Source organism: Brachyhypopomus gauderio, unplaced genomic scaffold (assembly GCF_052324685.1).
Source record: "Brachyhypopomus gauderio isolate BG-103 unplaced genomic scaffold, BGAUD_0.2 sc130, whole genome shotgun sequence".
Lineage (NCBI taxonomy): Eukaryota > Metazoa > Chordata > Actinopteri > Gymnotiformes > Hypopomidae > Brachyhypopomus > Brachyhypopomus gauderio.
The window spans coordinates 464,677-482,500 of NW_027506951.1; the positions used below are offsets into that span (position 1 = coordinate 464,677).

Sequence of the window (17,824 nt, forward strand, 5' to 3'; positions counted from 1 at the left end):
AATAGATTGCTATTGGGATGTTTTGTGATTACCTATCCCACTTCCAATCTATTTCAGCTATTATGGGATGCCTATTCAAATAGATTGCAATTGGGATGTTTTGTGATTACCTATCCCACTTCCAATCTATTTCAGCTATTATGGGATGCCTATTCAAATAGATTGCAATTGGGATGTTGGCCACTACCCACCCCAGGTGGGCTTGTACAAGTTCAGGAATGTCGTAGGGGTCCGAAACTTGATAGGGGGGTAGTGTGGGACCCCCTAAACAACATATTGAAGCCCCGCCCCCTAAAAGTGGGCGTGGCCGGAAGTAGGTGTTCCCATGGGCCGATCGGCTCGAGACTTGATAGGGGGGTAGTGTGGGACCCCTAAAACAACATATTTAAGCCCCGCCCCTAAAAGTGGGCGTGACCGGAAGTAGGTGTTCCCATGGGCCGATCGGCTCAAAACTTTGCAGGGGAGTTCTATTTGGGACCACAAACAACATACTAAAAGCTCGTGTCCGTAGGTGGTCGGGAAGTCGAAAAATGAACCAGGAAGTGGAACAGGAAGTGACTTTCCCGAGGTCGTAGGGTCATGAAATTTCATAGGGGAGGTCTGGGGGGGCACTGGAGCAACATACTGTAAGCACGAGTCCGAAAGCCAAGCGGAATTTTTACACCACTAACCCAAACTCTATCGCATCCCAATTCCAATTTATTTCCATCAGTCAAATAAATTGGAATTGGGATGCCATTCAAATAAATTGGAATTGGACGATTTGTACTTACCGATCCCAATTCCAATCTATTTGAATGGGATCCCAATTCCAATTTATTTCCATCAGTCAAATAAATTGGAATTGGGATGCCATTCAAATAAATTGGAATTGGACGATTTGTACTTACCGATCCCAATTCCAATCTATTTGAATGGGACCCCATTCAAATAAATTGGAATTGGACGATTTGTACTTACCGATCCCAATTCCAATCTATTTCAATGGGACCCCATTCAAATAAATTGGAATTGGACGATTTGTACTTACCGATCCCAATTCCAATCTATTTCAATGGGACCCCATTCAAATAAATTGGAATTGGACAATTTGTACTTACCGATCCCAATTCCAATCTATTTCAATGGGACCCCATTCAAATAAATTGGAATTGGACAATTTGTACTTACCGATCCCAATTCCAATCTATTTCAATGGGACCCCATTCAAATAAATTGGAATTGGACAATTTGTACTTACCGATCCCAATTCCAATCTATTTCAATGGGATCCCAATTCCAATTTATTTCCATCACTTAAATAAATTGGAATTGGGATGCCATTCAAATAAATTGGAATTGGACAATTTGTACTTACCGATCCCAATTCCAATCTATTTCAATGGGATCCCAATTCCAATTTATTTCCATCACTTAAATAAATTGGAATTGGGATGCCATTCAAATAAATTGGAATTGGACAATTTGTACTTACCGATCCCAATTCCAATCTATTTCAATGGGACCCCATTCAAATAAATTGGAATTGGACAATTTGTACTTACCGATCCCAATTCCAATCTATTTCAATGGGATCCCAATTCCAATTTATTTCCATCACTTAAATAAATTGGAATTGGGATGCCATTCAAATAAATTGGAATTGGACAATTTGTACTTACCGATCCCAATTCCAATCTATTTCAATGGGATCCCAATTCCAATTTATTTCCATCACTTAAATAAATTGGAATTGGGATGCCATTCAAATAAATTGGAATTGGACAATTTGTACTTACCGATCCCAATTCCAATCTATTTCAATGGGACCCCATTCAAATAAATTGGAATTGGACAATTTGTACTTACCGATCCCAATTCCAATCTATTTGAATGGGATCCCAATTCCAATTTATTTCCATCAGTCAAATAAATTGGAATTGGGATGCCATTCAAATACATTGATTTCTAAGTTTTTTTTTCTTATCACTAAAACACTTCAAAAACCATTTATCCATGCTCCCCATGTCTGGTTTATGCAAGCTGGGTGTTCAGAGTTGTCAGACTGTGGTGTCCAAAACCCCACTATTTTGATGACTTGAATAAATTGGAAGTGGGATCTCCAGATCTCAGCTTTGGAATATGATAGCACGATTCTTTTACCACTCCTCTCTAAGTTTGAGTCCTCCTAACTCACTGTGTGAGTTTGGTGAAGTTTGCAGAAAGTCAAAATTTTGCCCCAAAAAAACTCACACACTAACCCCTTAGAGTTTTTTTGAGCCAAAATTTTGACTTTCTGCAATCTTCTCCAAACTCACACAGTGAGTCAGGCACACCTAAACTTAGTGCTGAGCGTTGAAATTTTCAAGCTATGTCATTCTAAGGCTGAGATCTGGCGATCCCACTTCCAATTTATTCAAGTCATCAAAATAGTGGGGTATTGGACAGTGGAATTTCAAAACTCTGACCACTCAGTTTGCATCAGACAGACATGGGGAGTATGGATAAATGGTTTTCTAAGCTTAAAATAAGTGTTTTGTAAAATAACTTATAACCTCATTTTACTGCATCCCAATTCCAATTTATTTCCATCAGTTAAATAAATTGGAATTGGGATGCCATTCAAATAAATTGGAATTGGACAATTTGTACTTACCGATCCCAATTCCAATCTATTTCAATGGGATCCCAATTCCAATTTATTTCCATGTGTCAAATAGATTGGAATTGGGATGATTCATGATTACCATCCCTTTTCCAATACACTCACTCACACACTCATACACACTCACTCACACACAAACACACACACACTCATGCACACACACATACACACACTCACACACACACAGACTCATACACACTCACTCACACACAGACTCATACACACACATATACACACTCACTCACACACACACTCATACACACAAACATACACACACACACACACACACACACACACACATACACACACTCATACACACACACACACATGTCTGAGTCCCACTGACTCACTGTGTGAATGTGTTGAAGTTTGCACAAAGTCATAATTTGGCTGAAAAAAAACTGCATCCCAATTCCAATTTATTTGACTGATGGAAATAAATTGGAATTGGGATGCCATTCAAATAAATTGGGATTGGGATCTTTTGTACTTACCAATCCCAATTCCAATTTATTTGAATGGGATCCCAATTCCAATTTATTTCCATCAGTCAAATAAATTGGAATTGGGATGCCATTCAAATAAATTGGAATTGGACGATTTGTACTTACCGATCCCAATTCCAATCTATTTGAATGGGATCCCAATTCCAATTTATTTCCATCACTTAAATAAATTGGAATTGGGATGCCATTCAAATAAATTGGAATTGGACGATTTGTACTTACCGATCCCAATTCCAATCTATTTCAATGGGACCCCATTCAAATAAATTGGAATTGGACAATTTGTACTTACCAATCCCAATTCCAATCTATTTGAATGGGACCCCATTCAAATAAATTGGAATTGGACAATTTGTACTTACCGATCCCAATTCCAATCTATTTGAATGGGACCCCATTCAAATAAATTGTAATTGGACGATTTGTACTTACCGATCCCAATTCCAATCTATTTCAATGGAACCCCATTCAAATAAATTGGAATTGGACGATTTGTACTTACCGATCCCAATTGCAATCTATTTCAATGGGATCCCAATTCCAATTTATTTCCATCAGTTAAATAAATTGGAATTGGGATGCCATTCAAATAAATTGGAATTGGACGATTTGTACTTACCGATCCCAATTCCAATCTATTTGAATGGGATCCCAATTCCAATTTATTTCCATCACTTAAATAAATTGGAATTGGGATGCCATTCAAATAAATTGGAATTGGACGATTTGTACTTACCAATCCCAATTCCAATCTATTTCAATGGGACCCCATTCAAATAAATTGGAATTGGACGATTTGTACTTACCGATCCCAATTCCAATCTATTTCAATGGGACCCCATTCAAATAAATTGGAATTGGACAATTATTACTTACCAATCCCAATTCCAATCTATTTGAATGGGACCCTATTCAAATAAATTGGAATTGGACGATTTGTACTTACCGATCCCAATTCCAATCTATTTGAATGGGATCCCAATTCCAATTTATTTCCATCAGTCAAATAAATTGGAATTGGGATGCCATTCAAATAAATTGGAATTGGACGATTTGTACTTACCGATCCCAATTGCAATCTATTTGAATGGGATCCCAATTCCAATTTATTTCCATCAGTCAAATAAATTGGAATTGGGATGCCATTCAAATAAATTGGAATTGGACGATTTGTACTTACCCATCCCAATTCCAATCTATTTGAATGGGACCCTATTCAAATAAATTGGAATTGGACGATTTGTACTTACCAATCCCAATTCCAATCTATTTCAATGGGACCCCATTCAAATAAATTGGAATTGGACGATTTGTACTTACCGATCCCAATTCCAATCTATTTCAATGGGACCCCATTCAAATAAATTGGAATTGGACGATTTGTACTTACCGATCCCAATTCCAATCTATTTCAATGGGACCCCATTCAAATAAATTGGAATTGGACGATTTGTACTTACCGATCCCAATTCCAATCTATTTCAATGGGACCCCATTCAAATAAATTGGAATTGGACGATTTGTACTTACCGATCCCAATTCCAATCTATTTCAATGGGACCCCATTCAAATAGATTGGAATTGGAAGATTTGTACTTACCGATCCCAATTCCAATCTATTTGAATGGGATCCCAATTCCAATTTATTTCCATCAGTCAAATAAATTGGAATTGGGATGCCATTCAAATAAATTGGAATTGGACGATTTGTACTTACCGATCCCAATTCCAATCTATTTGAATGGGACCCCATTCAAATAAATTGGAATTGGACGATTTGTACTTACCGATCCCAATTCCAATCTATTTCAATGGTATCCCAATTCCAATTTATTTCCATCAGTCAAATAAATTGGAATTGGGATGCCATTCAAATACATTGATTTCTAAGTTTTTTTTTTCTTATCACTAAAACACTTCAAAAATCATTTATCTATGCTCCCCATGTCTGGTTTATGCAAGTTGGGTGTTCAGAGTTGTCAGACTGTGGTGTCCAAAACCCCACTATTTTGATGACTTGAATAAATTGGAATTGGGATCTCCAGATCTCAGCTTTGGAACATGATAGCACAATTCTTTTACCACTCCTCTCTAAGTTTGAGTCCTTCTAACTCACTGTGTGAGTTTGGTGAAGTTTGCAGAAAGTCAAAATTTTGGCTCAAAAAAACTCACACACTAACCCCTTAGAGTTTTTTTGAGCCAAAATTTTGACTTTCTGCAATCTTCTCCAAACTCACACAGTGAGTCAGGCACACCTAAACTTAGTGCTGAGCGTTGAAATTTTCAAGCTATGTCATTCTAAGGCTGAGATCTGGCGATCCCACTTCCAATTTATTCAAGTCATCAAAATAGTGGGGTATTGGACAGTGGAACTTCAAAACTCTGACCACTCAGTTTGCATCAGACAGACATGGGGAGTATGGATAAATGGTTTTCTAAGCTTAAAATAAGTGTTTTTTAAAATAACTTATAACCTCATTTTACTGCATCCCAATTCCAATTTATTTCCATCAGTTAAATAAATTGGAATTGGGATGCCATTCAAATAAATTGGAATTGGACGATTTGTACTTACCGATCCCACTTCCAATCTATTTGAATGGGATCCCAATTCCAATTTATTTCCATCAGTCAAATAAATTGGAATTGGGATGCCATTCAAATAGATTGGAATTGGGATCGGTAAGTACAAATCGTCCAATTCCAATCTATTTGAATGGGGTCCCATTCAAATAGATTGGAATTGGGATCGGTAAGTACACAACGTCCCACTTCCAATCTATTTGAATGATGTCCCACTTCCAATCTATTTCCCTGTGTCTAATAGATTGGAATTGGGATGAGTCATGATTACCATCCCTTTTCCAATACACACACACACATACACACTCACTCACACACACTCATACACACTCACACACACACACAAACACACACACACACACACACTCATACACACACATATACACACTCACTCACACACACACTCATACACACACTCATACACACTCACTCATACACACACATACACACTCACTCACACACACACACACTCACACACACTCACACACACATGTATGAGTCCCCCTGACTCACTGTGTGCATGTGGTGAAGTTTGCACAAAGTCATAATTTGGCTGAAAAAACAGCATCCCAATTCCAATCTATTTGACACGTGGAAATAAATTGGAATTGGGATGCCATTCAAATAGATTGGAATTGGGATCGGTAAGTACAAATCGTCCAATTCCAATCTATTTGAATGGGGTCCCATTCAAATAGATTGGAATTGGGATCGGTAAGTACAAATCGTCCAATTCCAATCTATTTGAATGGGGTCCTTAAGGCCTACGACTACAGCGCAATAGATTAATGGCTGCCATACGCCAACGCTTCGAGCTATGGACTTGCAACTTGGGATGGTCCATCGGGCCATCACAGAGACGACCTCGACCGATTTTGGGACCTCTACGTCAAATTTTGGCCCCTCAGGGGCCCCAAATGTATGAAAATTTGGGTTTGACCTTAAGGCCTACGACTACAGCGCAATAGATTAATGGCTGCCATACGCCAACGCTTCGAGCTACGGACTTGCAACTTGGGATGGTCCATCGGGCCATCACAGAGACGACCTCGACCGATTTTGGGACCTCTACGTCAAATTTTGGCCCCTCAGGGGCCCCAAATGTATGAAAATTTGGGTTTGACCTTAAGGCCTACGACTACAGCGCAATAGATTAATGGCTGCCATACGCCAACGCTTCGAGCTACGGACTTGCAACTTGGGATGGTCCATCGGGCCATCACAGAGACGACCTCGACCGATTTTGGGACCTCTACGTCAAATTTTGGCCCCTCAGGGGCCCCAAATGTATGAAAATTTGGGTTTGACCTTAAGGCCTACGACTACAGCGCAATAGATTAATGGCTGCCATACGCCAACGCTTCGAGCTACGGACTTGCAACTTGGGAAGGTCCATCGGGCCATCACAGAGACGACCTCGACCGATTTTGGGACCTCTACGTCAAATTTTGGCCCCTCAGGGGCCCCAAATGTATGAAAATTTGGGTTTGACCTTAAGGCCTACGACTACAGCGCAATAGATTAATGGCTGCCATACGCCAACGCTTCGAGCTACGGACTTGCAACTTGGGATGGTCCATCGGGCCATCACAGAGACGACCTCAACCGATTTTGGGACCTCTACGTCAAATTTTGGCCCCTCAGGGGCCCCAAATGTATGAAAATTTGGGTTTGACCTTAAGGCCTACGACTACAGCGCAATAGATTAATGGCTGCCATACGCCAACGCTTCGAGCTACGGACTTGCAACTTGGGATGGTCCATCGGGCCATCACAGAGACGACCTCGACCGATTTTGGGACCTCTACGTCAAATTTTGGCCCCTCAGGGGCCCCAAATGTATGAAAATTTGGGTTTGACCTTAAGGCCTACGACTACAGCGCAATAGATTAATGGCTGCCATACGCCAACGCTTCGAGCTACGGACTTGCAACTTGGGATGGTCCATCGGGCCATCACAGAGACAACCTCGACCGATTTTGGGACCTCTACGTCAAATTTTGGCCCCTCAGCATCCCCAAATGTATGCTCGTGACCTCTCTGTGTTAGAAAAAAATCACTTTCAAAAGTTAGCCACGCCCAATCCGTATGACCTAAGGGTCTGTGCTCGGAGTATCTTCCTCAGTGGGTGGGGTATATTAACACTCTGGAAGCACGTGTGGATACGTGCAGGTTTGGTCCTTCAGGGGCCCCGCACACATGGTCTTGTGCTTTAAGTGTTAGAGGAGATTCTGCCTAAAAGTGCAAATTCAAATGATAGCCACACCCAAACCATATGACCTATGAGTCTGTGCATGCACTATCTTTATCAATTTGTTGGGTATAATAACACTCTGCAGGCACGTGTGGATACGTGCAGGTTTGGTCCTTCAGGGGCCCCGCACACATGGTCTTGTGCTTTAAGTGTTAGAGGAGATTCTGCCTAAAAGTGCAAATTCAAATGATAGCCACACCCAAACCATATGACCTATGAGTCTGTGCATGCACTATCTTTATCAATTTGTTGGGTCTAATAACACTCTGCAGGCACGTGTGGATACGTGCAGGTTTGGTCCTTCAGGGGCCCCGCACACATGGTCTTGTGCTTTAAGTGTTAGAGGAGATTCTGCCTAAAAGTGCAAATTCAAATGATAGCCACACCCAAACCATATGACCTTTGAGTCTGTGCATGCACTATCTTTATCAATTTGTTGGGTCTAATAACACTCTGCAGGCACGTGTGGATACGTGCAGGTTTGGTCCCTCAGGGGCCCCGCACACATGGTCTTGTGCTGTGTTAGAAGAGTTACTGCCTAAAAGAGCAAATTCAAATGATAGCCACACCCAAACCATATGACCTTTGGGTCTGTGCATGCACTATCTTTATCAATTTGTTGGGTCTAATAACACTCTGCAGGCACGTGTGGATACGTGCAGGTTTAGACTCTCAGGGGCCACAAGTGTGTGTGTTGCTCCTATTAAAAAAGGCCTACACAGCAACACGTTGACTGCTGCCAAACGCCAACGCTTCGAGCTACAGACCTGTATCTCAGGATCCTGCATCGGGCCATCACAGAGACGACCTCGACCGATTTTGGGACCCCTAGGTTAAATTTTGGGCCCTCAGCGGCCCCAAATGTATGTACATTTCTGTTTGACCTTTGGCCTACGACTACAGCGCAATATCTTTTAGGCTGCCATACGCCAACGCTTTGAGCTACGGACTTGCAACTCGGGATCCTCCATCGGGCCATCACAGAGACGACCTCGACCGATTTTGGGACCCCTACGTCAAATTGTGGCCCCTCAGCGGCCCCAAATGTATGAAAATATGCGTTTAAACTTTAGGCCTCTCCCTACAGTGCAATATCTTTTTTGCTGCCATACGCCAACACTTCGAGCTACGGACTTGGGCCTTGGGATCCTCTTTTAGGCCATAACATACATGACCCCGACCGATTTTGGGACCTTTACGTCAAATTTTGGCCCTTCAGCGGCCCCAAATGTATGCTTGTGACTGTTCTGTGTTAGAAAAAAAACACCTTTAAAACTTAGCCACGCCCAAACGGTATGACCTAGGGCTCCGTGCTTACAGTATGTTGTTCCAAAGCCCTCTCAGACATCCCTTATGAAATTTCATGACCCTCCGACCTCGGGAAAGTCACTTCCTGTTCCACTTCCTGGTTCGTTTTTTGACTTCCCGCCCACTTACGGACACGAGCTTTTAGTATGTTGTTTGGGGTCCCTAACATAACTCCCCTGCAAAGTTTCGAGCCGATTGGCCCATGGGAACACCTACTTCCGGCCACGCCCACTTTTGGGGGCGGGGCTTAAATATGTTGTTTTAGGGGCCCCACACTACTCCCCTATGAAGTCTCAAGCCGATCGGCCTATGGGAACACCTACTTCCGGCCACGCCCACTTTTTGGGGGCGGGGCTTCAATATGTTGTTTTAGGGGTCCCACACTACCCCCCTATCAAGTTTCGGGCCCCTACGATATTCGGTTCTCTTCCTGTGCTCTTAACTCTAATTCTGAACTTTGTACACGCCCACCTGGGGTGGGTGGTGGCCAACATCCCAATTGCAATCTATTGTGTGTCTAACCATCCCACTTGCCATCTATTTAAGCATGCCAACAGGTAATTGCTTTTTCAATGTGTCCACGAAAAATGAATGGAAATAGATTGGGATTGGGATGCGGCCAATCAGGGTTTAGGGAGGAGCTTCGAAGTCGGGGCGTCGAATGCTGGTTCGTCCCGGGGCCCTCGACCACATATCCGAAAACCGCATGTCTAGGCCCTTCCAGAGCCTTGTAAAAAAATCAGAAAAAAATATTCCTGAAAATTATTTTCAATGGACTAGGTGAATAGGATTTGTGTCCACGAACCATCTATGAGCACTATGTGAGATAAATTGGAATTGGGATGCGAAAGGGTTAGTAAGGATTTGGTTGGGCGGTGTGAAAATTCCGCTTGGCGTTCGGACTCGGGCTTACAGTATGTTGTGCCGGAGCCCTCTCAGACATCCCCTATGAAATTTCATGACCCTACGACCTCGGGAAAGTCACTTCCTGTTCCACTTCCTGGTTCGTTTTTCGACTTCCCGACCACCTACGGACACGAGCTTTTAATATGTTGTTTGTGGTCCCTAACAGAACTACCCTGCAAAGTTTCGAGCCGATTGGCCCATGGGAACTACAACTTCCGGCCACGCCCACTTTTGGGGGCGGGGCTTAAATATGTTGTTTAGGGGGTCCCACACTACTCCCCTATCAAGTCTCGAGCCAATCGGACCATGGGAACACCTACTTCCGGCCACGCCCACTTTTGGGGGCGGGGCTTCAATATGTTGTTTAGGGGGTCCCACACTACCCCCCCACCAAGTTTCGGACCCCTACGACCTTCGGTTCTCTTCCTGTGCCCCTACCTTTAATTCCTGAACTTGTACACGCCCACCTGGGGTGGGTGGTGGCCAACATCCCAATTGCAATCTATTTCAATACCAAGCAAACACATGGTATAAACTAGAAATGGGATGTGGGTGGGGTTTGGGGGAGGTGTGTTGAAACCTCCCACTTGCAATCTATTTGAATAGCATGCCAACACATTGAATAAATTGGAAGTGGGATCCCTTGCCAGCTTGCCCATTATGCCACGTGCCACGACTTAAAACTGACTTCGGATCAGTGGCCGGTATCGGGCGTGGTCCACGGACAGCGCGAGGGCGCCCCTACAGGCGTCCACGAAGCCCCTATTGACTTACCAGTGTGGTCAGTAAGGAAATCACAAAGGTGTCCATTCGGCAATTTAGTTAAACGGCAATTGGGATCCAAATTCGGGTTACAATCCCATTGCCCCACTATTGCGTACAATGGCAATTTATTTAGTTCATCAAAATCCCAAAACCCCACTACGTTTACTTACTCTAGAAAACCCTCTCTTCCAGTACAGATGACGGGAAACAATTTGAAAAAGACATTGGAACCCTTCTTCTTTTTCAGAGTTACATATAGCTTAGCATTTTTTACTTTGAAAGTTAGGCAAGCATTGTTCCTCACAAGTTCAGCCCTGCTCATGTACCAAGTTGAGAATGCTGCTTTGGAGGACTCCAGACTTGAAAATTGCAAAAAAGAGATTACCACAGGGTAGCGTGGCCGAGCGGTCTAAGGCGCTGGATTAAGGCTCCAGTCTCTGCGGAGGCGTGGGTTCGAATCCCACCGCTGCCAAGCAATTTTTTTTGGAGATGGCAGAAGAATTCTTATACCTAATCACTCTCAACAACGGTGCCTGACCCAAGGCTGAAGAGCAGTTATTCGCATGATGGTAGCAGAGAGCCATGCTACGATGCCATTTGCAAATGCTCATACCTGGCTTTGTTCTTAGGCGACATTGAAGACCCTGCAGTGTTTTGATAACAGGCAGGAAATGATGCATCTTTCCTCTTCTGACAGAAGACAAATTCAGCTTCTTCTACAAGAATGTCAGCAAATACAGTCTTCCTGTGGTAGCGTGTCTGAGTGGTCTAAGGCACTGGATTTAGGCTCCAGTCTCTGAGAAGGCATGGGATCGAATGCTGCCAGCTGGTAACTTTACAATGATTCTTGCCTTTGTGTTCTCTTGAAAACCCTCTCTTCCAGTACAGATGACGGGAAACAATTTGAAAAAGACATTGGAACCCTTCTTCTTTTTCAGAGTTACATATAGCTTAGCATTTTTTACTTTGAAAGTTAGGCAAGCATTGTTCCTCACAAGTTCAGCCCTGCTCATGTACCAAGTTGAGAATGCTGCTTTGGAGGACTCCAGACTTGAAAATTGCAAAAAAGAGATTACCACAGGGTAGCGTGGCCGAGCGGTCTAAGGCGCTGGATTAAGGCTCCAGTCTCTGCGGAGGTGTGGGTTCGAATCCCACCGCTGCCAAGCAGTTTTTTTGGAGATGGCAGAAGAATTCTTATACCTAATCACTCTCAACAACGGTGCCTGACCCAAGGCTGAAGAGCAGTTATTCGCATGATGGTAGCAGAGAGCCATGCTACGATGCCATTTGCAAATGCTCATACCTGGCTTTGTTCTTAGGCGACATTGAAGACCCTGCAGTGTTTTGATAACAGGCAGGAAATGATGCATCTTTCCTCTTCTGACAGAAGACAAATTCAGCTTCTTCTACAAGAATGTCAGCAAATACAGTCTTCCTGTGGTAGCGTGTCTGAGTGGTCTAAGGCACTGGATTTAGGCTCCAGTCTCTGAGAAGGCATGGGATCGAATGCTGCCAGCTGGTAACTTTACAATGATTCTTGCCTTTGTGTTCTCTTGAAAACCCTCTCTTCGAGTACAGATGACGGGAAACAATTTGAAAAAGACATTGGAACCCTTCTTCTTTTTCAGAGTTACATATAGCTTAGCATTTTTTACTTTGAAAGTTAGGCAAGCATTGTTCCTCACAAGTTCAGCCCTGCTCATGTACCAAGTTGAGAATGCTGCTTTGGAGGACTCCAGACTTGAAAATTGCAAAAAAGAGATTACCACAGGGTAGCGTGGCCGAGCGGTCTAAGGCGCTGGATTAAGGCTCCAGTCTCTGCGGAGGTGTGGGTTCGAATCCCACCGCTGCCAAGCAGTTTTTTTGGAGATGGCAGAAGAATTCTTATACCTAATCACTCTCAACAACGGTGCCTGACCCAAGGCTGAAGAGCAGTTATTCGCATGATGGTAGCAGAGAGCCATGCTACGATGCCATTTGCAAATGCTCATACCTGGCTTTGTTCTTAGGCGACATTGAAGACCCTGCAGTGTTTTGATAACAGGCAGGAAATGATGCATCTTTCCTCTTCTGACAGAAGACAAATTCAGCTTCTTCTACAAGAATGTCAGCAAATACAGTCTTCCTGTGGTAGCGTGTCTGAGTGGTCTAAGGCACTGGATTTAGGCTCCAGTCTCTGAGAAGGCATGGGATCGAATGCTGCCAGCTGGTAACTTTACAATGATTCTTGCCTTTGTGTTCTCTTGAAAACCCTCTCTTCCAGTACAGATGACGGGAAACAATTTGAAAAAGACATTGGAACCCTTCTTCTTTTTCAGAGTTACATATAGCTTAGCATTTTTTACTTTGAAAGTTAGGCAAGCATTGTTCCTCACAAGTTCAGCCCTGCTCATGTACCAAGTTGAGAATGCTGCTTTGGAGGACTCCAGACTTGAAAATTGCAAAAAAGAGATTACCACAGGGTAGCATGGCCGAGCGGTCTAAGGCGCTGGATTAAGGCTCCAGTCTCTGCGGAGGTGTGGGTTCGAATCCCACCGCTGCCAAGCAGTTTTTTTGGAGATGGCAGAAGAATTCTTATACCTAATCACTCTCAACAACGGTGCCTGACCCAAGGCTGAAGAGCAGTTATTCGCATGATGGTAGCAGAGAGCCATGCTACGATGCCATTTGCAAATGCTCATACCTGGCTTTGTTCTTAGGCGACATTGAAGACCCTGCAGTGTTTTGATAACAGGCAGGAAATGATGCATCTTTCCTCTTCTGACAGAAGACAAATTCAGCTTCTTCTACAAGAATGTCAGCAAATACAGTCTTCCTGTGGTAGCGTGTCTGAGTGGTCTAAGGCACTGGATTTAGGCTCCAGTCTCTGAGAAGGCATGGGATCGAATGCTGCCAGCTGGTAACTTTACAATGATTCTTGCCTTTGTGTTCTCTTGAAAACCCTCTCTTCCAGTACAGATGACGGGAAACAATTTGAAAAAGACATTGGAACCCTTCTTCTTTTTCAGAGTTACATATAGCTTAGCATTTTTTACTTTGAAAGTTAGGCAAGCATTGTTCCTCACAAGTTCAGCCCTGCTCATGTACCAAGTTGAGAATGCTGCTTTGGAGGACTCCAGACTTGAAAATTGCAAAAAAGAGATTACCACAGGGTAGCGTGGCCGAGCGGTCTAAGGCGCTGGATTAAGGCTCCAGTCTCTGCGGAGGTGTGGGTTCGAATCCCACCGCTGCCAAGCAGTTTTTTTGGAGATGGCAGAAGAATTCTTATACCTAATCACTCTCAACAACGGTGCCTGACCCAAGGCTGAAGAGCAGTTATTCGCATGATGGTAGCAGAGAGCCATGCTACGATGCCATTTGCAAATGCTCATACCTGGCTTTGTTCTTAGGCGACATTGAAGACCCTGCAGTGTTTTGATAACAGGCAGGAAATGATGCATCTTTCCTCTTCTGACAGAAGACAAATTCAGCTTCTTCTACAAGAATGTCAGCAAATACAGTCTTCCTGTGGTAGCGTGTCTGAGTGGTCTAAGGCACTGGATTTAGGCTCCAGTCTCTGAGAAGGCATGGGATCGAATGCTGCCAGCTGGTAACTTTACAATGATTCTTGCCTTTGTGTTCTCTTGAAAACCCTCTCTTCCAGTACAGATGACGGGAAACAATTTGAAAAAGACATTGGAACCCTTCTTCTTTTTCAGTTACATATAGCTTAGCATTTTTTACTTTGAAAGTTAGGCAAGCATTGTTCCTCACAAGTTCAGCCCTGCTCATGTACCAAGTTGAGAATGCTGCTTTGGAGGACTCCAGACTTGAAAATTGCAAAAAAGATATTACCAAAGGGTAGCGTGGCCGAGCGGTCTAAGGCGCTGGATTTAGGCTCCAGTCTCTGCGGAGGCGTGGGTTCGAATCCCACCGCTGCCAAGCAGTGTTTTTAAGAGATGGCAGAAGAATTCTTATACCTAATCACTCTCAACAATGGTGCCTGACCCAAGGCTGAAGAGCAGTCATTCGCATGATGGTAGCAGAGAGCCATGCCACTATGCCATTTGCAAATGCTCATACCTGGCTTTGTTCTTAGGCGACATTGAAGACCCTGCAGTGTTTTGATAACAGGCAGGAAATGATGCATCTTTCCTCTTCTGACAGAAGACAAATTCAGCTTCTTCTACAAGAATGTCAGCAAATACAGTCTTCCTGTGGTAGCGTGTCTGAGTGGTCTAAGGCACTGGATTTAGGCTCCAGTCTCTGAGAAGGCATGGGATCGAATGCTGCCAGCTGGTAACTTTACAATGATTCTTGCCTTTGTGTTCTCTTGAAAACCCTCTCTTCCAGTACAGATGACGGGAAACAATTTGAAAAAGACATTGGAACCCTTCTTCTTTTTCAGAGTTACATATAACTTAGCATTTTTTACTTTGAAAGTTAGGCAAGCATTGTTCCTCACAAGTTCAGCCCTGCTCATGTACCAAGTTGAGAATGCTGCTTTGGAGGACTCCAGACTTGAAAATTGCAAAAAAGATATTACCAAAGGGTAGCGTGGCCGAGCGGTCTAAGGCGCTAGATTTAAGCTCCAGTCTCTGCGGAGGCGTGGGTTCGAATCCCACCGCTGCCTAGCAGTGTTTTTAAGAGATGGCAGAAGAATTCTTATACCTAATCACTCTCAACAATGGTGCCTGACCCAAGGCTGAAGAGCAGTCATTCGCATGATGGTAGCAGAGAGCCATGCCACGATGCCATTTGCAAATGCTCATACCTGGCTTTGTTCTTAGGCGACATTGAAGACCCTGCGGTGTTTTGATAACAGGCAGGAAATGATGCATCTTTCCTCTTCTGACAGAAGAAAAATTCACCTTCTTCCACAAGAATGTCAGCAAATGCAGTCTTCCTGTGGTAGCGTGTCTGAGTGGTCTAAGGAACTGGATTTAGGCTCCAGTCTCTGAGAAGGCATGGGATCGAATGCTGCCAGCTGGTAACTTTACAATGATTCTTGCCTTTGTGTTCTCTTGAAAACACTCTCTTCCAGTACAGATGATGGGAAACAATTTGAAAAAGACATTGGAACCCTTCTTCTTTTTCAGAGTTACATATAGCTTAGCATTTTTTACTTTGAAAGTTAGGCAAGCATTGTTCCTCACAAGTTCAGCCCTGCTCATGTACCAAGTTGAGAATGCTGCTTTGGAGGACTCCAGACTTGAAAATTGCAAAAAAGATATTATCAAAGGGTAGCGTGGCCGAGCGGTCTAAGGCGCTGGATTTAGGCTTCAGTCTCTGCGGAGGCGTGGGTTCGAATCCCACCGCTGCTAAGCTGTGTTTTTAGGAGATGGCAGAAGAATTCTTATACCTAATCACTCTCAACAACGGTGCCTGACCCAAGGCTGAAGAGCAGTCATTCGCATGATGGTAGCAGAGAGCCATGCCACGATGCCATTTGCAAATGCTCATACCTGGCTTTGTTCTTAGGCGACATTGAAGACCCTGCAGTGTTTTGATAACAGGCAGGAAATGATGCATCTTTCCTCTTCTGACAGAAGACAAATTCAGCTTCTTCTACAAGAATGTCAGCAAATACAGTCTTCCTGTGGTAGCGTGTCTGAGTGGTCTAAGGCACTGGATTTAGGCTCCAGTCTCTGAGAAGGCATGGGATCGAATGCTGCCAGCTGGTAACTTTACAATGATTCTTGCCTTTGTGTTCTCTTGAAAACCCTCTCTTCCAGTACAGATGACGGGAAACAATTTGAAAAAGACATTGGAACCCTTCTTCTTTTTCAGAGTTACATATAACTTAGCATTTTTTACTTTGAAAGTTAGGCAAGCATTGTTCCTCACAAGTTCAGCCCTGCTCATGTACCAAGTTGAGAATGCTGCTTTGGAGGACTCCAGACTTGAAAATTGCAAAAAAGATATTACCAAAGGGTAGCGTGGCCGAGCGGTCTAAGGCGCTAGATTTAAGCTCCAGTCTCTGCGGAGGCGTGGGTTCGAATCCCACCGCTGCCTAGCAGTGTTTTTAAGAGATGGCAGAAGAATTCTTATACCTAATCACTCTCAACAATGGTGCCTGACCCAAGGCTGAAGAGCAGTCATTCGCATGATGGTAGCAGAGAGCCATGCCACGATGCCATTTGCAAATGCTCATACCTGGCTTTGTTCTTAGGCGACATTGTAGACCCTGCGGTGTTTTGATAACAGGCAGGAAATGATGCATCTTTCCTCTTCTGACAGAAGAAAAATTCACCTTCTTCCACAAGAATGTCAGCAAATGCAGTCTTCCTGTGGTAGCGTGTCTGAGTGGTCTAAGGAACTGGATTTAGGCTCCAGTCTCTGAGAAGGCATGGGATCGAATGCTGCCAGCTGGTAACTTTACAATGATTCTTGCCTTTGTGTTCTCTTGAAAACACTCTCTTCCAGTACAGATGACGGGAAACAATTTGAAAAAGACATTGGAACCCTTCTTCTTTTTCAGTTACATATAGCTTAGCATTTTTTACTTTGAAAGTTAGGCAAGCATTGTTCCTCACAAGTTCAGCCCTGCTCATGTACCAAGTTGAGAATGCTGCTTTGGAGGACTCCAGACTTGAAAATTGCAAAAAAGATATTATCAAAGGGTAGCGTGGCCGAGCGGTCTAAGGCGCTGGATTTAGGCTTCAGTCTCTGCGGAGGCGTGGGTTCGAATCCCACCGCTGCCAAGCTGTGTTTTTAGGAGATGGCAGAAGAATTCTTATACCTAATCACTCTCAACAACGGTGCCTGACCCAAGGCTGAAGAGCAGTCATTCGCATGATGGTAGCAGAGAGCCATGCCACGATGCCATTTGCAAATGCTCATACCTGGCTTTGTTCTTAGGCGACATTGAAGACCCTG

At 43.6% G+C, this 17,824-nt stretch overlaps 10 non-coding genes across 10 annotated transcripts; all 10 read left to right on the forward strand.

Annotated features, from left to right (window-relative positions):
* The first annotated feature begins 11,356 nt into the window (after positions 1-11,356).
* On the forward strand, positions 11,357-11,438 carry trnal-aag (transfer RNA leucine (anticodon AAG)). The gene has a single exon. It is a non-coding gene; the product is annotated as a tRNA-Leu (tRNA).
* A 609-nt stretch (positions 11,439-12,047) lies between these two features.
* Positions 12,048-12,129, forward strand: trnal-aag (transfer RNA leucine (anticodon AAG)). Its single transcript has one exon. It is a non-coding gene; the product is annotated as a tRNA-Leu (tRNA).
* Positions 12,130-12,737: 608 nt separating this feature from the next.
* trnal-aag (transfer RNA leucine (anticodon AAG)) lies at positions 12,738-12,819 on the forward strand. Its single transcript has one exon. It is a non-coding gene; the product is annotated as a tRNA-Leu (tRNA).
* Positions 12,820-13,427: 608 nt separating this feature from the next.
* On the forward strand, positions 13,428-13,509 carry trnal-aag (transfer RNA leucine (anticodon AAG)). The gene has a single exon. It is a non-coding gene; the product is annotated as a tRNA-Leu (tRNA).
* A 608-nt stretch (positions 13,510-14,117) lies between these two features.
* trnal-aag (transfer RNA leucine (anticodon AAG)) lies at positions 14,118-14,199 on the forward strand. Its single transcript has one exon. It is a non-coding gene; the product is annotated as a tRNA-Leu (tRNA).
* A 606-nt stretch (positions 14,200-14,805) lies between these two features.
* Positions 14,806-14,887, forward strand: trnal-uag (transfer RNA leucine (anticodon UAG)). Its single transcript has one exon. It is a non-coding gene; the product is annotated as a tRNA-Leu (tRNA).
* Positions 14,888-15,496: 609 nt separating this feature from the next.
* Positions 15,497-15,578, forward strand: trnal-uaa (transfer RNA leucine (anticodon UAA)). Its single transcript has one exon. It is a non-coding gene; the product is annotated as a tRNA-Leu (tRNA).
* A 609-nt stretch (positions 15,579-16,187) lies between these two features.
* On the forward strand, positions 16,188-16,269 carry trnal-uag (transfer RNA leucine (anticodon UAG)). Its single transcript has one exon. It is a non-coding gene; the product is annotated as a tRNA-Leu (tRNA).
* A 609-nt stretch (positions 16,270-16,878) lies between these two features.
* On the forward strand, positions 16,879-16,960 carry trnal-uaa (transfer RNA leucine (anticodon UAA)). Its single transcript has one exon. It is a non-coding gene; the product is annotated as a tRNA-Leu (tRNA).
* Positions 16,961-17,567: 607 nt separating this feature from the next.
* trnal-uag (transfer RNA leucine (anticodon UAG)) lies at positions 17,568-17,649 on the forward strand. Its single transcript has one exon. It is a non-coding gene; the product is annotated as a tRNA-Leu (tRNA).
* Positions 17,650-17,824: the final 175 nt, after the last annotated feature.